We start from the raw sequence: 22,120 nt of genomic DNA, 5'->3' as shown, positions 1-22,120 counted from the left end.
CATTTTCAGGATGGGTTGAAGCCTTCCCCACAAAAAATGAAAGGGCGCAAATGGTGGTCAAAAAGATCCTGGAAGATATTTTTCCAAGATACGGCCTGCCTAAGGTAATAGGGTCTGATAATGGACTGGCGTTCGTGGCCCAGGTAAGTCAGGGGTTAGCCAGGACCCTGGGGATTAATTGGAAGTTACATTGTGCTTATAGACCCCAGAGCTCAGGACAGGTAGAAAGAATGAATAGAACCATTAAAGAGACCTTCATGACATTAAGCTTAGAGACCGACATAAAAGATTGGACTATGCTCCTGACTTATGCACTGTTCCATGCAAGAAATACTCCCTCTGTTTCTTTGTGTAACCTCACCCCCTATGAAATTCTCTATGGTGCCCTCCTCCAGTAAGGGACCTAACCCCAACTCTAAGACCTAACGATTCCTTCCACACCCCCTTGCTTGACAGACTTAAATCTCTTGAAAGAACCCAGCGATAGCTGTGGAAACAGCTGGCCACTGCCTACCAACCTGAGAACAAAGGGATTCCACACCGATATCAAGTGGGAAACTTTGTCTACCTAAGACAACATCAGGTGTCATCCCTGGAACCCACTGGAAAGGACCATACCAGGTGTTACTTATAACACCTACAGCGGTAAAGGTAGACAGAATCACTTCCTGGATCCATGCCTCTCATCTCAAGCCTGCACCCTGTCCAGACTCTGGCTGGAAACTGGAAAAGACTGGTAACCCTCTCAAATTGCTTATTCGCTGTGTAGATAGGGCTATGGACTCTCCCCTTAACCACCAGTAGTCCTAACCCTCATCAGCCCGTTCAGCAGCAATGGCTAATCACAAATCTTACTGGACAAGAAGTATGGTCTATCTAGCATACAGCCCCCTTAGGGACCTGGTGGCCATCTCTCCACCCAGACATTTGTCAGCTGGCTATAGGTCTTTCCTATTGGGATATCCCTGATGAAGAGGATCCCACTAAAATTCCATTAAATCCCTTCCGTACTATAGATAATGGAAACAAACATTATGGATGTAGGGACATGCAAGCCAGATGCAGATTGGCTAGCCTAGATTACTATGTTTGCCCGGCGTACTATCGAAGCCCCAAACAGTCACAGCTGTGTGGGGGAGAAGCCGACTTCTTCTGTAAGTCATGGGGATGTGAGCATACAGGGGCTGCCTGGTGGAACCCAAACTCCCCTGATAGTCTGATTCGGGTAGGAAGAAATAATACTAAGTTAAGTCCCCAACAATGTCTCCCATTTAAATGGGACCCCCAAATGGGGACTTCTGGACTAGCTGACCCTACTCCATGTGACACAAGTAGCCTATGTAACCCCCTAAATATAACCTTCACCTCCAAAGGAAGAAACCGAAATATCTGGACATGGCTTCCAGGAAAAACCTATGGAATGTGATTTTACACCACAGGATATGATTTTGGCCTTTGGTTCACTATCCAGCTTGAAAAAAAAAGAAATTCCCTTAGCCATAGGGCCCAATCCCCTCAAGCCAGGAATTGGGCCTCATAGACCTCCCAAACCTAAATCTACTAGGATCCCTTCACTTTCCCATACTCCTCAAGTTTCACTTTCGTTTACTTCCCCAATCCAGAGTGAAGTCAACCCCTCCCCCTGGGGGCTAATTGAAGGAGCCTCTGCGGTACCGAATTCCACGCAACCAGACCTCACTCAGTCTTGTTGGCTCTGTCTGCTGCTCCTCCTTACTATGAAGGGATAGCAATTGATGGGACTTATGCAGTAAAAGCGCAGAGTTCCTCCTGTAATTGGGGTGAAAGTCCTAAGTTAACCCTCCCAGAAGTAACCGGGGCAGGCTTATGTCTAGGGTCCCCACCTAAAAGTAAACAACACTTATGTACCCAGATAAAAAAATTAGCACCACACAGGGCTTCCTTACCTCTGAAAATGGAACCTGGTGGGCATGTGACTGAGGGTTAACTCCTTGCATTTCAGCCCAGGTATTTAACAGCTCTGTAAATTATTGTGTAATGGTGCAGATGTTTCCCAGAGTGCTCTATCATGACGCAGGTTCATTTGAAGATAAAATAGGGGGGCATACAACCTGGTTCTGCCAGGAACCTGTATCCCTCACTTTAGCCATCCTATTAGGAATAGGAGTTGCTGCAGGGGCGGGCACAGGAACCACTGCCCTGGTCCGTGGGACACAACAAATGACCCAATTAGAAGCAGCAATAGACCAAAACTTAAAGATATTAGAAACCTCCATTACAGCTTTGCAGAAATCTTTAACCTCTCTCTCTGAAGTTGTTTTACAGAACAGGAGAGGGTTGGACCTCCTCTTCATGAGAGAAGGGGGCCTTTGTGCTGCATTGAGAGAAGAATGTTGTTTTTATGCCGACCATACTGCAGTTGTAAAAGAATCTATGAGTAAATTAAGAAGATACCTTGAAGAGCATCAGCGAGAGAGAGAGGCCCAAAAAGGGTGATTTGAGTCTTTGTTCACACAGTCCCCCTGGTTAATTACGTTTTATCAGCCCTGGCCGGTTCTTTAATAATTCTCATATTATTGCTAACTGTAGGACCCTGTTTTCTCAACCTTGTAGTTACCTTTCTCCAAGCTCAAATTGTACAAGTTAAACTTATGGTAATCAGACAACAATATGCCTCAGTGGCAGAAATAGAATGTGATACCCCTCAATAATTATGATTTCTTACTTTTAAGATTAAAAGTAGTCAGAAAAAGAAGTGGGGAATGAAAAGGTTAAGAATGTAAGGATTAAGTTCTGTTTTCCTGGAACCTGAAACTCATGTAGAAGTTGAAAACAACTCCCGGAAATGCCCACTAAATGTATGTTGAAGTCTCCCCTGACCATCTGGTTGCTCTACGAAAACAACCCCTCCCAGAAACCGTGCAATGATTGGCTATGCTGTATGTGAAGTCCCTGCCCTCTCCAAGGAAAGTATATAAGCTCTGCTTAAGTTGTTCTTGGGGCTCTCTGCTCTATTCAAGTGAGCTCTGAGCCCCAGCATGCTGGACCCCCAATAAACCCTTTGCTGTTGCATGAGACAGTCTCTTGGTGGTCTCTTCCTCCGACGCTCGCCTGACCTTTACACCTACTTGCTTGGATCTGGCCAGTAGTGGGACCATTGTGTGTTCTCCTCCTTATGTGCCTGTTCCTTCCCTTTATCATAAAGTTCATTCAGACTCAGGTGGGTAAAATTTCTAATCAAGCTTTTAACTAGCTCCTCAGGAATTATGAACCATCCAGTTCTTCTACACCTCATGAGTCCCTGGAACATCTACTAACATCATCATGGATCTGTGGTGGAAAGGAACCTTCATTGATCAGGTTCCTGAAGTTATACCAGTCTTCTCTGCCCTCCTGTGGGGGTTCCTTATTTCCCTCCTCTCTGATACTCCCACCCTGCCCCATCTAATCAGGAAGCAGCCAGAATGAGTCTACCCCACTCAAATTTAATAATAAAGAGGGGGGAATGTTGGGCTCCAACATTACATGAAGAGGAAATGAAAAATAACAATGAAAATCAATAGTAACTGTAAATGTTAATGGCTTAAACTCACCAATCAAAAGACTAACTTCCCCATCACCGAGACAGCAACAGGAAGAGCCATCCAGTGGTAAGGATGACTTACCCACCAATCAGAAAGCACCCCATGCCTACTGTCAAACTGTTAAACCGTTTTGCCAGAAGTCGTGGTTGAGAGGCGAGCCATTAAGATGATGCTGGATTGATTCAATTGTATATTAGACCTTTACACCAGTAATGGGGCAGCTCTTGCTGCCTCGGGCGCCCACTGCTTTGGAGTTCCCGTTGAGTTCTCACGGGGTTGCGAGAGTGAATGCGCGTGCAGCCCAGGGGAGGGAATTCCAGTTGGTGTGTGGTGTGTTCCAGGAGGAGCCATGTGGGTGGCATTTAGGAGAGTTCCCAGGGAGTGTGTGCATGGAGTGCTGATGGAGTTAGGGCAATAAAGTTTCCTGTTTGAAGATACAAGTGCTTTGTGGTGGCTTGTGATTTGTGCCCAGCCAGACTGCGGCAGGTAAGTGGCTGCAGCAAAATAACCGGGGGTTGACGAGCAACTTGTGTAGATCGATACAGCAGGAGTGGGAGCCGTTTATTGTAGGATAGGAAGGGTATATATACATTCCACACAGCTTATCTTAATTAACATAAACTAGATACAGCAGTCAACCAATAAGTAATCTCCACACTTAATGGCTCGCTGGAGTTACTTCACAAACCACTCCCTCTGGCAAAATGCCAGGCGCCATCCTGACTTGTTTACAGACCCTAACAGAGTCCAAGACCTGAGCCCTTCTCTGTGGGGCTGTAAGTCCCCAGGACAGACTGACATTTACAGTTTGCAAAGCTCGACAGTGAACCCAGCCCTCCCCCACCTGCTCATGAGCATTTACTAGTGCCTCTAGTGCCCCTTAGTAGTGAGAGGCAGGAACATGAAAGGAGGGCAGGTGACCCCAGGCTTGACTGGTCCTTTCCAATGCACTTGACTGTCAGAGGTGGATAGTGAGAGTCAGCACGTGGTGTTCTGGTGTTCTCATGGAATTCCAGGGTAAGCTGGGGAGTTGGGGAGCCCAGTAGAGAGGTGGGGCAAACCTAGGTATAGACTTCTGGGTGGTACCTCTGGTCCTATTCCTCTGTGACAGTTATAACTAGAGAGGTGAGTCCACTTCTGGGTTGGGTGGGATGCCCAATCTGCACCTGGATCCTTGCTCTTCATAGAGCATTTGTGTGCCCAGCAGGGAGCCCCACATTGCCTTGGGAGTACTGTTGGAGTCTTGGGCTTGCCTGTTCAAGGCCAACCTCAGCAACTTTGCAATACTCTGTCAGAAAATAAAAAGGACTAGGGATGTAATTCAGTGGTAGAGCACCCCTGCACTTTATTCCCAGTATCATAAAAAAGTAATAAAAAATAAAATGAGTGGATAAATAAAAGGACAAGTAAAATAATCCAACTTATTCTAAGCTTGATTCTCATATTTTAAAATATGTTGAATTAAATCAATCACTAGAATCAAGACAATTATGTTAAAGCATAGTGCTAAGAAATTCATATCTTAAGTAAAATGTTGCTATTAGCTTTCCCTTAAGCAGGAAAACATTGCACGGATTTTCTAAAAATACTAAACTCAAGGTTTTGTTACATGAATTTTAGACAAGTCAGGCATCTCCATTTTTGAAAGCAGGAGTAAGACAGTGCTTGAGTTTGTATACTCCATCTTCTCTGAGATAGTGCTTTGTGTCTAACAGATATTCTACATGTAGATTTTACCATGTAAACTATTACACAGTAATTTGTACAATTTTTTTAATTTGTTTTAGTTAGTTACACATGACAGTACAATGATCTTGACATATCATACATTTGAATCAGATGGGATATACTTTCTCATTTTTCTGAGTGCACAGGTTTCAGAATTACATTGGTCATGCAGTCATGTATATACCCACAAATTTTAATTGTGCAGTCTGATAAACTTTAGGTAATCCAAAGCCAAATATTGGTTAACAACAGAAGGCTTGTTAGGTGGTGTTCCTATTGTGTAAACACAATAGAGTGTATTTTTGCTAATCAAGAAGGCAACATTATTACCAGGCAATCAAATCTTGGGGGAAACCACAGTTTCACACGTGGTCTGTCATCAAAAATCCTTGATGGTGGCACATGACCGTGCATTCACTTGGTGACTGTCACTCAGATCAAGATAGAATCTCCAACATCATCATCACTCACATATCTGGGATGTATGATTAGAAATACACTATAACTACACAATAGTTTGAGGAAATTCAGTATCTCAATATGTTTAGTACAGGCATGGTAGAACCTTTTTTCATTCATGCATTTTCAATCTTTCTATATTCTTATATTTAAAGTGTGTTCCCTATAAATGAAAGATAGTAAAGTCTTGTTTGCTTATACATTCTGAAAATATTTATCTTTTAAATGGGCACTTATATTTGATGTAATTAATAATACAGCTGGATCTTAAGTTTTGCATCATGTTATTGATTTGTATGTGCCTCATTTGTTCTTGGTTCATTAATCCCTATTCTTAACATTTTCTATCAAGCAAAGTTTATAATTCAATTGTATTTTCTCAATTTTTTATTATACCTTTTGATATCATTAATTTCATTGATTACACTAAAATGAAATAATTTTAATAGTGTATATATTTAAATATTGCAAAGGTCAGGATCTTATACCTACCTTTCCCACCATTTGGATATTTTAATTATCTATTTGACCTCAACAGATAGTATAAGCACCACAAGATATTCCTGTTCTTTAGGTCTTTGATGTATTCTCACATAGTTAACTTTACTGGAGTGTTCATTCTGGTTTACACCTTTGTGATTCAATAACAGATTGACTTCTTTGAATGGAAAACAGCCTTTGAGGCTCTTGTAGTTTATGGTTCCCTGACAATGTATTCTCTCAGTTTTTGATAGTTTGTTTCCATCTGCTGGCAGCTGTTGGGGGTGGGGAGGGCTGGCTAGTGCACGAGTGGGATGCTGGCTTGCTCTCTCTTGCCTTACCTCCCAGAAACATGTCCAGTGACTGACTCCCTTCTTCCTGCACACACTAGAAAGCACAACCACCACCCAACTCCCCTTAGCGTTCATTCTTCACAGGTTCCAATTGTCACCTGTATTGGCTTTCTAGGAATGGAAGTGCACCAGAGTCTGATGTTTTTAAGTTCAAGCTACCCAAAACCCACCCAGCTGCATTGGATGCTCAACTACCCTCAAATGTCAATGCCACAACTCTATGTGGCTGGTTGGGTGGTAGGACATTTTCCTGACTGGGTAAAATATCGAGAGAGCCAGGGTGTGATGGAACATTACAGGAGGGCAATGTGGCTGGGGCCAGTGCTACAGTGCGTGATCCTCACGTCCTACAACTGCCCTCCAGCCCTCCTGGGTTCACTGGACCTGTGTGGTCCTTGCCTGCAGCAGGATGCATGCTTCAAGGAGCCCAGAATGCCTGGTACTGTCAACTGCAGACAGCGCCTCCTAGAGGCTCTGTAGCGTGGTGTTGGCAGGTGGGCGTCAGAGATGTCCCTGGCCCTGGAAGGAGTGAAATTGCCCATAGGCCAAATGGGCCGCAACCCCAACAGACCCATGCTCCTCTTGCAGTGGTGGAAGAAATTGGGGTTGTGTTTGTTGAAAAGAAAATGCCCCTGGGGTTTGGGGCCTGGGTCTTCCCTCATACCCTCACAGATGATCTGGTACTTGACTTGAATCTTTTTCTGAAGTTGCCAGTCCCAGAAGCTCCTCTTCCTGGCCTGGCATGGTGATGTCATACTGCTGTCAGTCAGCCTTCCTGTGACATCAGAGGTATCTGGAGAGCAACTAGTATGTCACAGCAGGCACTAAGCAGGACAGTTGGTGACCAAGGCCCAGAAGGAACAGCAGGGAAGAGAAAGCAAGAGCAATCTCCTACAGAGCCTGGAATCTCCAAGCCTTTGAATCCAAAATTGATGGATGGCAGCCTTTTCCACTTTGAATGACCTAGTTGTCATATGCATTGTTATCACTTCACAGGAACATAGTTAACACAGGCATTTCATTGAAAATAATCAAAACCAGAGTAGCTAGATTTTGAGAGGAAGTGGATGTAGGGATGTTCAATGGAAGTGACTTTCTAGAAACTCAGCTCAGTGTCATGATTCCTGACGGGAATTTCAGAATAATGGACCATCAGGAGGGCCGAAAATTTGGTGAGGCTTTTTATTATTTTTTTTAATACTACATATGGAACTCAGGGGCACTTATCCACTGACCCATATCCTTTGCCAATAGTATATTTATATTTACAGACAGGGTCTGGCTAAATAGCATAGGCCTTACTAATTTGCTGAGGCTGGCTTTGAACTACAGATCCTCCTGCCTCAGCATCCCAGTCCCTCAGATGACAGGTGAGAACCTCCAATACATCTAGGTCTTTCCTTTTAGGCAAATTTCTGATGGTTAGTGTTATAGTTAGGAAATGTCCAGGAGGAGGGAGAATGGGTCATAAATGATTTTCTCTAAAGAGCTGGGGGTCAGGGTTTGAATTATGCCAATAGTTGTCTTAAATGGTAATGACCTGAAAATTTAATTTTTCCAAGATATCTCTGCCTCTCCTGTGGGCCCATGTAACCATGGATCACTCACTTAGGCTTTTCTATGGTCAGAGTTTATGCACAAACCCATTCTTGCTCACAAAACCTGGAATAACTCTTTTTATAATGACACTCCAGTACTGTGGGTCCACAGGTAACTAAAGCTTCTGAAAGTATTGCTTTCAAATAAGAAAGTCTAAATTATAGGACATTAAAAGTGGAAAAGCTGCCATCCATCAACTTTGGATTAAAAGGCTTTGGATTCAATTGTTATTTTCCATGGATGGTTGCTCTGCAAAGTTCTCCATAGAGGTCAGACTGGAAGAAGATCCAGTCATCTGCCATTCTGACCCTCTTCAGATGTTCCAGATCACCAATACTTTTCAAGCTTTTATCTTCTGTTAAATAACATCAATATAATGTGGTTAGAAAAGTATCTGGCTTCAAATGAAAGCATCCTTATGATTATTGTTTTCAGCAGGAAGCTGAGTAGGAGTCCTCAGGGCTTCCTCAGTGGCCTTGCCTTTTTGATAGTTAAGCAGCATCCCTGGGGGTTCCTCAACTATGAATGACTGTTAGGTAAAATCATTCACATGAAACAGCTGATGTGGGGTGTTAATCAGCCTATTCTTGAAGAAGAAAGAATGCTCACAAGGAGTTAATGGCATGAAATTCAAAGGAGCACTTGCATAAATCTTTAGGCTCTAGTAGCCTTCTGTAGTAGGATCCCTGGATGTATGAAAATTAAGTGTCCTGGTACAAGTTGGCAGGGTGGAAGTCAACCTCCACACCAGCTGAGCAACCTAGAGGTGATGACAAAAGAGAGCTGCTCCTGGGCACTGCATTTTGTCCCTCTGTTCTCTTTCGCATTTGGAAAATTTGATGTTTCTTTGAGGAAATGAGAGAATAGGTAGTGAATAAATATCTTAGTTTCTTCTGATGTGACTCAGAAGCCCTAGCAGGAATTTAAAAGGATGGCTTATGTGTATCAGTGTACTTTCAGTCACAACTTTTATGAAATGTTTTCATACTCTTTTGTGCATTTGTTGGATGATTTTTTTTCAGTTATGCTGGATAGAGTTGTGTGTAGGAGGCTATTATCTCTTCTTATAAATATTTCTGTGGAAATTGATGATTAGTCTTCTTAGGTTAAGGCATCAAACATGAATACATGTTTGGAACAATCCACATTTAAGCTAACTAAATCATAAGCATTAGGGATGTGAAATATTATAATGGCTAAAAAACAATTTAAGAATATAAAGGATGTTGTATTTTAGAAATGATTTAGGATATATTTTTGGTGGGTCACAAACTAGCATACCATACTTGTGGCTTAATAAAACTTTTCTGGTTTTCAAATTCAGGTTTGGACAGTTTAAGGTCTACATTTATGTATATTTGTAGGGTTTTATGGTGTTTATTTGGAGAGATATTATGCAGTGATGTCTTTCAAAATTGGCATTTGGGTTAATTCAGATACTTGGATGATGGTGATGTTGTGTAATGAAAACCTTCACTCCTAGACCTCATGACAGAACAGCAAAATCAGCACGTGTCATCTGCTGTACACTGCAAGCAAAGGGAAATAGCTCAGAAGCTGCAAGTGCATTTAGGTCCCTTGGAAGTTGAATACTGTCAGTTCTTATCTTTGCTTAACTAATCCTCTCCCCATTAGTTCTTATTTATGGTATTTTGAAGCTAGTTAATTTACTGGTGTTTTTCAGGAGACCATTAACATTAGTACAATTTCTTTCAGTGTCTATGAAAAGAATTTAGTTTTTCATTTCTAACTCCTTTCTGGTATTAGTGCTCCACAGAAAAGTCTTTAACTCTTCTCCTTTTAAATATTCAGCTTTAGAATCTTTGTATATTTCCTCTCCTTGAGTGCTGTGCATGTGTAAAATTGACAAGAAGCACTGGATGAGTGTGTTTATCAAGTGAATTACAGGCACTTATTTCATTCACCACACAAACGTTTTTGAAGCATCTTTGTGCCAGGGGCTGTGACATTCACATGAAATCTGTTTCCTCCAGACACTTCTGCAAGAAACTTTGGCATTGTCTCACTGTTCCTTGTGTCTGAGAGGCTAGAGTCAGGCCAAGAGGATGAACCATTATATTAAGCCAGATTGGCCAAATATTTCTGCATCTAAATGTCAGTTTAAGGGATCCTTAAAAATTCAGGCAACAAGAGCTTCTGAATGGGGCCTGGATGCAGGGCAACAGCAGCAGCAGCAGTGAGGCCTGGCTGGTGCAAAGGATGCACAGCTGAGGATGCTCCCTTGCTAGCTTGCTCCTTCCCTCCCTCACATATGCTGAGTGACTCACTCCCATGGGCCCTCACTATAAAGCACAGCCACCACCCACCTCCCCTCAGCTTTTATTCTGCACAGATTGAAGCTATCAATGCTAGTGGCTTTCTATGAATGGAGGGGCAACCCGCCAGAGTTTAGGTGAAGTTTTCCACAAAACATCCCACAACCCACTGAGCTGTATTGGATGTGCCGCCGCCCTCAGCTGTCAGCAACCGCCAGTCCTCGTGGCTGATGGGGACGTAGGGCAGTTTGCTAACTGGGCAAAATGCTGGGAGAGCCAGGGATGGAGAAGCAGGGTAGGAGGGGAATGTGGCTGGTGCTGGTGCTATACTGTGTGATCGTAGCATTCCCCCACTGCCTTTCTTCCCTCCCCAGGGAAACTGGCCCTTTGGGGTTCATTGCGGGCAGCAGGATGCAGGTGTCAAAGCACCCAGCATGCCTACCGCAGAGAACAGTGTACTGCGCCTCCTAGCGGCCTTAAATGGTGTTGCTGGCAAGCGGGCAATAGCGGGGACAGGGCCCTGGAATGAATGGGATCACCCATAGATCAGATGGGCCTCGCCCCCAGCAGACCCACGCTCTACTTCCAGTGTGAGTAAGTGGGGGTCATGTGTGTTGTAAAGAATAATCCCCAGATCAGTCCCTTGGGCTTCCATCTTATCATGACAGCTGAGTTGAGGCTTCTATCTTCCTCTGATTCAGCCAGGACTGGAAGCTCCTCTGCTTTCCCATGCAGGGTGACATTATAGTACTACCAGTCTGGACTGTGACATCCGCAGATAGCTGGAGAGCAGCTGGGATGTCACAGCAGCCAGCAAGCGGGACCCTTGGTGCCCAAGGCCCAGGCCCAAAAGACCCACAGGGGAGAGAAAGGAAGTGCAATCCCCTACAGGAGCTTGAAATCTTCAGGCCTTTGATGCAAAGTTGACGAATGCCAGCCATTTCAACTTTGAATGTCATACTCCCAGGAGCATTGTTACCACAGTTCCTGCAGTCGTTTCCCAGAAGCATTGTTACCACAGCTCGGCATTTCATTGAGAAGATTAAAAAACAGAAAAACAGGATTTAGAGTGCGAGTGAATGTTGGAATGGAAATAACTTTCTGGAAACTCATCTCAGTGCCATGATTCCCAATTAGAGTTGCAGAAAACTGGATCATATGATGGGTGAAAATTAAATGAGTTTTTAAAAATATTATTAATATTATTTTGGTACCACGTATTGAATCCAGGGGCAATTATCCACTGAGCCATATGCCATGACATTGATATATTTATATTTACAGACAGGTTTACTTAGGGCCTCCCTAATTTGCTGAGGCTGGGTTTGAACTCCCTTCCAAATCCTCCTGCCTCAGTCTCCCCAATCCCTGAGAAGACAGGCCAGAACCACCACCATATCTGGGCCTTTCATTTTGGCCTTATATCTGCTGGTTAGTATGTTTGCTAGGGAATGCCCAGGAGGAAGAAGGGTTTGTCATGAAAAAATTATTTGTTGTTCTAGAGGGCTGGGGGTTAGGGTTTGAATTAACCCAACACTTTTAAGTCATAATGACCTGAAAATATATCCAGATGTCCCTGCCTCTCCTACTGCCCCATGCCACCAGAGATCACTGAAGATTTTGTATGATCAGAGTTCAGCCACAGCAATTTCATTGCTTACTGAGACTGGGATGAATCTTTCTATAAAGACACACCCCATGACTGTGGGTCTTGACAGGTAACTAATATATCTGGCAGTAGTGCTTTCAAATATGAAAGTATAAATTCTTCAGACAGTGATTGGTTTTGTATAGGGATGGTTTTCCTCTGTTTCCACAGAGGTAAGACTGGAAGAGATCTAGTCACCTGGCCTACTGGACCTCTTCAGATATTCCAGATTACCAGTGCTTTTCAGCCTTTTCTCCTCTGTTGAATCACATCAACAGAATGTGGTTGGGAAAGTTGGAGGCTTCAGATGGAAGCATCCCTAAGATCAGAGTTTTCAGCAGGAAGCTAGGGTAGGAATCCTCAGTGCTTCCTCAGGGAGCTTGACTTTTTTGAAAGTAGGCATCCCTGGGGGTAAGACAACTATCAGTAACTGATAGGTAACAGCATTCACATGACAGAGCTTATTTGGGGTGTTAATCAGCCTATTCTTGAAGAAATGATGTTAACAAGGAACACATGGTGTAAAATTCAAAGGGTTACATGCACTAATATTTGGATAGTCATAAGCTTCTGGTCCTGGCTCCTGGTTGTATGCAAATTAAGTGGCCTGTTAGAAGTTGGCAGGGTGAAATCAACATCCATATCAGCTGGAAACCTAGAGGTGATAACAAAATGACACTTCATTTTCTCCCTCTGTTCTGCTTAGCATTAGGAAGATGTGATGGTTCTTTGAGGAAATGAGGGAATAGGTGGTGAATAAATATCTTAGTTTCTTCTAATTTGACTCTGGAGCAATAGCAGGTATTTCAAAAGCTGGCTTATGTGTATCATTACACATCCAATCAGAACCCAGTGAAATCTGCAGGATGAAAAAAATGGCCAGATATTTGTGCACCTAAAGGTCAGTTTAAGGGACTGTTGGAAACTCAGTCAAAGAGAGTTTCTGGGTTGGGCCCTGGTGCATGGTAGCGGCAGCTGTGGTGGGTCCTGGCTGGTGTTGGGGGTGCACAGAACAGGTATGCTGGCTTGCTAGCTTGCTAGCTTGCTAGCTTGCTCCTTTTCTCCTCACACATGCTCAGTGACTCAGTCCTGTCCTCACTAGGGAGCATTGCCACCACTCATGTCCCCTTAGATTTCATTCTGCAGGTTTGAACTCTCACCTGTGTTGGCTTTCTATGAATGGAGATGCATCCCACCAGAGTCTGTGTGATGTTTTCAAGCTCAAACTTCCCATCACCCACCGAGCTGCATTGGATGCACCACTGCCCTCAGATATCAATAGCCACCACTCTGTGGTTGGTGGGGCCTTAGGCCAGTTCCCTGACCTGACAATACCTTGGGTGAGCCATGGCCTGGAGGATCATGGCTGGAAGTCAATGCCACTGGGGCCAGTGCTATGCTGGGTGATCCTCATGTCCCTCCCATACCCCTCTGTCTCTCCCAGGTCCAGGGGACCTGTGGGGTCCCAACTGTCTGCAGCAGGATATGGGTATGGAAGTGTTCAGCATGCCTGATTTGGCCAATTGTGGACTGAGCCTCCTAGAGGCCCTGGAGGGTGTGCAGGTGTAAGGGTCCGGCGAAACGTTGGAGTAAGAGACCACAAGAGACTGTCTTATGCAAAAGCAGAAGGGAGGGTTTATTTGGAGACCAGCATGCTGGGGCCCGAGCTCTCCATAGCAAAGAGAGATGGAGCCCTGAGAACAGCTTGAGCAGAGCTTATATACTTTTCTTGGAGAGGGCAGGGAGGGAAGTTCATTGATGGGTCAGGGCAAGTGGGCAGTTTGCCTGCAACCGAGTGAGGGAGTGCATCCTGCAGTTTGGCAGTTGGGGACAGCACATTCTGGGAACAAGATTAGCAAACAGTTCACAGTTGGGGACAACACATCCTGGGAACAAGATTTCAACAGTGTTTTGTTAAGCATATAGAAAAACAGAGTGACAAGTACCTATTTTATTAACCTTTCACAGGCAGGCGGGCTTCAGTGGGGTCTTGGGTCTGGAAGGAGATGGTTCACCGATAGACTAGATGGGCCATGCCACCAACAGACCCTCAATTCATTTCCAGTGGGAGAAGAAGTTTCAAGCTTTTCTTGAAAATAACATGCCCCTGGGGCTTGGTAACTTGGTTTCTCTTCATATCATCACAGCTGACCTGGTGCTTGTCATGAATCTTTGTCTGAAGCAGCCAGAACCTGAAGCCTTTCTGGTTGCCTGGGAACAGTGATGTCACAATGCTGTCAGTCTGCCTGTCTGTGATATCAGGAGGTATCTGGAGAGTGGCCAGAATGTCACAGTGGGCACTAATCGGGACCGATGGCACCCAAGGCCCAGAAACACTCAATGTGGAGAGGAAGCAAGTGCAATTTCATATCAGAACATGGCATCTCCATGCTTTGAATCCAAAATTGCTCAATGTCAGCCCGTTTCACTTTGAATGTTGTAGTTGTCATGTGCTTTGCCATCATTTCATAGGAGTTTATGCTGTTTGAGCAGAATCAAAACGAGGGTAGCATGATTTTGATTGGAAGTGAATGATGGGAAGTTCAATGGAAGTGACTTTCTTGAAGCCAATATCAGAGTCATGATTCCAGAGGGGAATTCCAATAAACAGGATCATCAGGAAAGCTGAAAATTTGGTGAGTATTTTTTTATTTTTGGTAGCACTTATTGAACCCAGTGGCATCTATCCACTGAGCCATATCTTCTTCCCTTTGTATATTTATATTTACAGATTAGTGTTTAGGGTCTCACTAATTTGCTGAGGCTGGCTTTGAATTTGTGAACCTCCTTCTTCTGCTTTCTGAACCACTGGTAACACAGGAAAGTGCCACCATTTCTGACATATTTTCTCATTTTAAAACAATAGGGTGTGTTAGATAGCTTCCTATTCCCATATTCAGTCTATAAAGAGGCAAACTTTAGTTTGGCTCAGAATGTTAGTGGTTTCACAGTTTATGGATTGTAGGCCCTATTGGGTTGTGGCCAGTAGAACATCAGAGCTAGAGCTCCTGGTAGAAGAAGCTGCTCACCCAGTGGCATTGAAGAAACAAAGAAAAGGGATGCTTGTCTTGAATCTTTGTCTGATTGTCCCCAAATCACCTTCAAGGGCATGTACCAATGACCTACCTTCCTCTCCCAGGACCACCTCTTAAAGGTGCCACTGTTGCACCTCCACCCCACCCCATCCAGCCTAGGCAACTGAGCCAAAATCACTCATGTGAATTTGGGGTGATGCGAAATACCATTCAGACATGGAATTACTTTTTATATGAGCTTCAGGATGGTTTCCCTGGCTCCCAGCCTCAGGCTCCCACTATGGGGGCAAGAGAAAATTATGAGAGGCTGACGAGAGAGAGGGGGAACACATTCTGGAGTTGGATTTTATTGGGGAATGCTGTGTCTTAAAACATTCTATCTGACAAAGGGCATTGGGTAGGATTACAAAGGAACAGGTGAGTGTAACTCAACCCTACCAGGCAACACCTACTCCTGGAGCCATGCCTCATTATCCCAGCAGAGGTAAAGCCCAAGTTATTGCAGAGTGCAATAGTTGTTCAGAATCTCTTGCTCAGGACTTAAGGGCGTGTATTTGCAGAGTGGATCTCGTCATGCCACCACCTCCTAATATTTCCACAGGCTTGGATAAAGTCTTTTCCACACATCAGTCTTTGTGGACACTTGTCTATACCATAGCAGTAGAAATAAGTTCAAGAGATTCATTGCACCAGATGGTGACCACAGTGGACAACCACATGCAGCAGCCTCCACTTATCCTTGAGTGATACATTCCAGGACTGCAAAGCTGCGATCATGGAAAGGACCAAATCTTTGCATAGACAATGTTTTCTCCTGTACATACACATAAATAATAAGGTTTGATTTATACATTAGGTGCAGTCAGAGATCAACATCAGCAATAATAAAATGAACAAATGTAACGAGTCATTGTAATAAGAGTGGTTTATTTCTGGAAATTTTCATTTCATATCTTTGTGATTGATTGATCATGGGTAACTGAAACCATGGAATACAAAGCCATGGATAAGTGGGAGGGGGCGGCAAGTGTATTGTAATTTTTTTTTATTTTTTTGGTACCAAGGATTGAATACATGGATGCTTAAACACTGAGCCACATTCCCACTCTTTTTATTTTATATTTTGAGACAGGATCTTACTAAATTGCTCAAGGCCTTGCTAAGTTTCTGAGGCTGGCCTCAAACTTTTGAACATCTGCTTTAACCTCCTCAGCCACTGGGATTATAGGCATGCACTAGCCTGCCCAGATTACTGTATTGTATTCTTAAAATTTGTGAAGAAACTAGAATTTAAGTGCTCTCACCAATAAAAATTAAGTGCAAGATGGAATGCTTACATTAACAAGTTTGATTTAGTTTCCATGTATAGATTCATTTGTGAATTGCACGTTGTACATGATGATCACATATGATTTTGATCTGTCCATTAAAAATAATAATAAGATAAAATGAGTATGTGTACCCTAAGAGTGGCTTTGGGCATCCCAGATCTAGGGCTCACTGTAGGACAGACCCCTTTGAACATATCTACTGTTTCAGCTATTCAGTTTGGACCTTGTTAGCAGCCAACTCTATTTGACTTTCCCCCAGTTGGGTGTAATCAACTGAAACCCTTGTCACTTGCTGTGAGCAATGCCTCCAGGGACCCTGGGAAGAAAGAGGGCCAGGGACCCAGTTATGGTATGTGGGGGCGAGGGGTGCCTGGAGAACAGGAAAGTCAGGGGTGAAAATGGCAGAATACAAACCAAGACATTTGGAAAATGGTGTATCACCCTCAACTCCTGCCCACAATCCCCAAATGACAAGAGGTCTACAGACCTTTATACTTCAACCTTTATTAAATATGTTGACCCAGGAGAGTCTAGGAAGTTAAACTGCTCCATGTCTTTGAGGAGTCTTTGGTGGTAAGATAAGGAAAACCCAATTCAAAGTGGTGTTAAAAACAAAACAAACCAACCAACAACAAAGGAACAAAAGGCTGGAGAGGAATTCATTGGCTTCTATGACTGCAAAGTTATTGTTCAAAGTAAGCTTCAAGTACAGTTTGATCCAGAGTCTTCTTTCCTGAGAAGAAAGAAGCCTCATTCTGCACCATCAGGTTACAGAACACCTTCCAATAACTCATACTTAAAAGAAAAAAAAATTTCCTATTTCTCAGCATAATTTCCTTTTGTATCATGAGCCTAACTGAGTCCCACGACTTCTGTACCAATGTTTGTATCAGGAGAATGGAAAGCGTTGATGAATTCCTTTAATCAAAGATTGGGAGACATCCCTGCAAAGGTAACAGGGTATTCTGATAAAGTCACCAGGGAATATATCACGATTGACTATCACAAGGAAAAGACATTCATAATTATGTGAGAAAAGGATAGGGTAGAAAGTAAAGGCACAGTGAAATAATTAGCACATAAACTGTGTCTACAATATGGACTCCCTGATGTCTGCCTCATTCAGAGTACATGAAGGAAAGACCTAGGACAAAGCTACATCAAGGTGTTCCTTTGGGATTTCCCTAACTGGTAAGATACTTCCATTTTCAACTTTGTTACACAGCTGCATCAACTAACTACTTCACACTGTTAATACAGAACTTTAATTACTGGGCAAAGAAAAGCCTTTATAGTTTTGCCAACTTAAAAAAAAGGAATTTGCTCTTAAAAAAACAATTAGGAGGGGCTGGAGCTGGAGTTCAGTGGCAGAGCACTTGCCTAGCATGTGTGAGCCACTGGGTTCAATCCTTAGCACCACATAAAGATAAATAAATAAAATAAAGGCATGCTGTCCATCTACAACTACAAAAATAAAAATAAAAAACAACAATGAGGATGTTGATGATATGACCATGATGTCAATTCCAAATAACTGTCTGAAGCTGCCCCTTTTTGGTCCTTTAAATCTCATATGCCTCTCAAAGCAAAGTTGAGTTGAAAGGCTCTGGCGGGGAAGATCCGTTGTTCTTTTGAACAGTCCCATTGTTCATCCAATTCATGTTTATTGAGCACTTACTATGAGATGAGGAGGCCACTAGGCTATAAGGGAGCCTTTTCTTGGAGTGAGTGTTTTATTCAATGTCAAGGTTGAGTTTCCTGGACCATCACCACACCCAACCAAGAAAGGGGAAAGAAGAGTGGCTGGCATGTGCGGAGTTCTTACATCCTGTCAGGGTTTGGCATGTATCAAAACTTATTTGAATCCTAATGGATAAGTGCTATCTATATTTTACAGATGTCAAAAATGGGAGCTCAGAGAGACCAGATAATTTGCCCAAGGACACACAGCAATGTTGTGCCAGAGTTATAGCCTATGGCTCCAATCATAAGATCACATTCTTTCAGTGATAGTGGCAATGACAGTCAATCAGGAAAGATGGCAAATAAGAAACAACAAAAAGATAATATGATGTCAAGACCTGGAAAGTTTTGAGGAAAAAAAAAACAAGGTGAGAAGCAGGAGGTGATAGATGGGTTCAGGAGTAGCAACTTCAATGAGTGAAACATTTAGGCCAAGGCTGGATGAAAGAGCAAATATGTGGGTTAGAATGGACCCCAAGCAGGGTCAGGGGAGAAGGCCAAGGTGCCAGGAGGTAAGATGAAGAGGTCACCAGAGGGGCTGGGGTTGTGCCTCAGTGGTAGAGTGCTCGCCAAGCATGCACGTGGCACTGGGTTTGATCCTCAGCACCACAACAATGTAAAATAAGGATACTGTGTCCACATAAAACTTAAGAATAAATATTTCAAAAAGAGGTCACCAGAGCACTCAGGGCCACGGAGGACTCAGAAATACCCCAGACTGTTCACCATCCAGGGATTTTGTGCAAGGCCCATGTGATCACAAGCCTGGTGGTCTGCTGAGTGGAGAACAAATGGAAGTGTCTACTTCACCAGTCCAAGTGAGAGATGGGTGTGGCTTAGATGGGTATAAAAAAGGAGTCCCTTTCCAATAACAAAACAATGTAATTTAACAAAGTAGAACCTGTTTATGTTTTAATAGATTCAGACAAACTGATTTTGGATGTACCTTCTTCCTTTTGACATTCATAGGACAATGAGCAGAGATGAAGTCTCCTTGACCACCCAGTTACAGATGAGAAGACTGAAGGTCAGAGAGGCCAGGAACCTTGCTTAAGTTCACATAATAAATTGTCCATATTCACACATGTGGGAAGTGGCAGGGCCTGGGTGTGAACTCTGACAACCAACTCCCAGGCTCATATAACCACCATCATAGTACCCTGATCCCCCAGTTGACAAAAAAGTGTTTCATTAAGTGACAAATCTATGAATGACATTTCTGAGGGCCTATCCTTTCCATGTGGCCCTGAAGGGCACAGATTTTAGCAGTCAGAATTCTGCATCGCTGAAACTTGCTGTGGGAATGTGGTAGAGAGTTTCCTGTCCCTGGAAGCAACCAAGAAGGAATTAATCACTGCAAACATATAGATTTCAAGCTTTTAATAGAGATTAAACTAAATTATCTGTATTACCCCTCCAACCTTAATATCCTGGGCATGGGACAGCCGTTTATTCATATAGTGATTTGATCAATTATTAAGCTTCTACTGTATACCAGCCTTTGGGTTAAATGCAAAGTCACCAAAGAGGAAAAGGTCAATATGGTAGAGCTCACAGTGAAAATGACATTGAATGAATTTGCCAGTATTGCTCTCTTATGAGAAGCGGTGCCTATAGCTCAGAGATGTTCATATCGATTAGCTTTATTAAAGTTTTGCAAGAAAGTGTTAGCATTCTCACGAAGCACGAAGGGAGGGATTCACATCCCTGCTGGCCCTGCAGCCAGTCATACCCTGGATCCTGCCAGGTGAGCAGCTTGCCAAGTCTAGCTGAGCTTCTCCTGCCCAAGCAGCAGCTGCTCCATCTGCAGGTGCCTGTGACATGGTGTCCAGGCTCCCATCCCTGCTTGAGCCCACTGGCTGTGTGCTACCTGTCTGTTCTCCTGAGTGGCGGCCAGCCTGAAGAGCTTCATAGGGCTGTGCCTCAGCCTGAACAGTGTCCACCAGCACTGGGCAAGCAGTAGCTGCCTGGGCACCATAGAGGTGAAGAGCAAGTTTGGAGCTGAGTTGCATCAATTTTTGCTGGAAAGATCAAAACCTAGAAATTTGTTCACAAGATAGTCAATGCAGACATCCAGGGAGACTTGCTGCCTATAAATAATGACAATTATCACAAATCTATGTCAATAGCCAATCCACTGTTTAGGATTTTTATACAAAAGAAAGAAGCAGCAGACTACAGTGCCTTCAGTATAGACATGCTGATAATGATGAAGAATGTTTTAATTAATGTGTTCAGTCCAGATAACCACAGAAAAAAGCCATGCATTAGTATGCCCCAGGATATCAGGCCTCTGTCTTCCATCATAGAAATGGATATGCTCCCAGAAACACACCATCAGGCTTGTCTTTACAAATATGGCATTGGGAAATGCCCTGGTTTCTACATCTAGGATGGCTCAAGTGTCAGGGTAACACCACACCACCTAGAGAAGGTCCCTGGGATCTTTATATCCAGGATCCTCTCAGTATATCTGGCTTAAAGCACAGGACTGTTAACTGTAAATGATGACATTTTTAGAAGTTAATGGTATGGAATTTTCAGGGAATAGTATTGACCAAGTAACAGATGTGTTGACTGCAAACAGCTGCAACCTCATCATAACAGTGAGACCAGCAAACCAGAAGAATAATGTTGTTAGGAAAAGTTGGACTTCCAGTAGCTCTGGCCAGTCTACCAATAAAAGCCTTCTTAGCTATCCACAGCAGACGAAACCAAGCTTTGAGTGAAAAGATGAAGACAGTGATGAAGAGGACATTATTATTGAAGACAATGGAGCACAACAAGAGATTCCAAAGGCATTTCCTGAGGTGGAGATCCTGGAATCCTTAAGACAAATAGAACTCAGTTTTGAGTCTGGGCAATGTGGTTTTATTCCTTCTCATGAATTAGAGCTTAGCACCCGTAGAAAGTGACATAAACACAGAACTTGAAAAACAAGCTTCAGATCAAAAACTCTTAGAAGATGGAACAATTATAACATTATGAAACCATCAATTGAATGTTTTCTGAATGTTGAGGAGGCTGTGGGGACTCTAATTTGGCAGTAATTGAAGCATTTATACCTCTGAACCACTGATGTGGGGTAATCATGGGAAACAATAATGCAAGCTTGCAGGACACGGTGGCCCACCTCTGGAATCCCAGTGCCTCAGGAGGCTGAGGCAGGAGGATTGCAAATTCAAAGCCAGCCCCAGCAAAAGTGAGGCCCCAAGCAACTCAGTGAGACCCTTTCTAAATAAAATACAAAATAAGGCTTGGGATGTGGCTCAGTGGCCAAGTGCCCCTGAGTTCAATCCCTGGTATCCCCCCCAAAAACAGCAAATTTAATCTGTTATTAAAATAGGTCAAAAACTGTTACTGTAACTTTTGTGGCTCAGAGGTAAATTTAGGTCTAAAACATAGGGAAGTTGCTTGTGACATTATGTACTGTTGCTATATTTTGTAGAAGAACTGATTTTGAGCACATTCCTCTACATGTGTGAGGGGATTGAATCATTTCTGTTTGAAGTTGTGAGAGAGAGAGAGGTTTTTTTTTTGTTGTTGTTGTTACATGTGGATTTCCAGTTTTCCCAGTACCATTTGTTGAAGAGCTTTCTCCAATGTACATTTTTGGTGCCTTTGTTTAATATAAGACTACTGAAGTTATGTGGGTTAGACTCTGTGTCCTCTATTCTGTACCTTTGGTCTACAGGTCTATTTTGGTGCCAATACCATACTGTTTTAAATACTATTGCTCTGTAGTACAGTTTTATGTCTGAAATAGTATTGACACCAGCTTCATTCTTCTTGCTAAGGATTACTTTGGCTCTTCTGGGTCTCTTATTTTTTTCTGATGAATTTCATGACTGCTTTTTCTATTTCTATAAGGAATGTCATTGGGATATTGATTGAAATTGCATTGA

General features: G+C 43.2%; 1 pseudogene; it reads left to right on the top strand.

Annotated features, from left to right (window-relative positions):
• The first annotated feature begins 50 nt into the window (after nucleotides 1–50).
• LOC144253732 (partitioning defective 6 homolog beta-like) lies at nucleotides 51–21,203 on the top strand (annotated as a pseudogene).
• Nucleotides 21,204–22,120: the final 917 nt, after the last annotated feature.

This window comes from Urocitellus parryii, chromosome 3 (assembly GCF_045843805.1).
Source record: "Urocitellus parryii isolate mUroPar1 chromosome 3, mUroPar1.hap1, whole genome shotgun sequence".
Classification (NCBI taxonomy): domain Eukaryota; kingdom Metazoa; phylum Chordata; class Mammalia; order Rodentia; family Sciuridae; genus Urocitellus; species Urocitellus parryii.
This window is presented reverse-complemented; position numbering and strand designations above follow the sequence as displayed.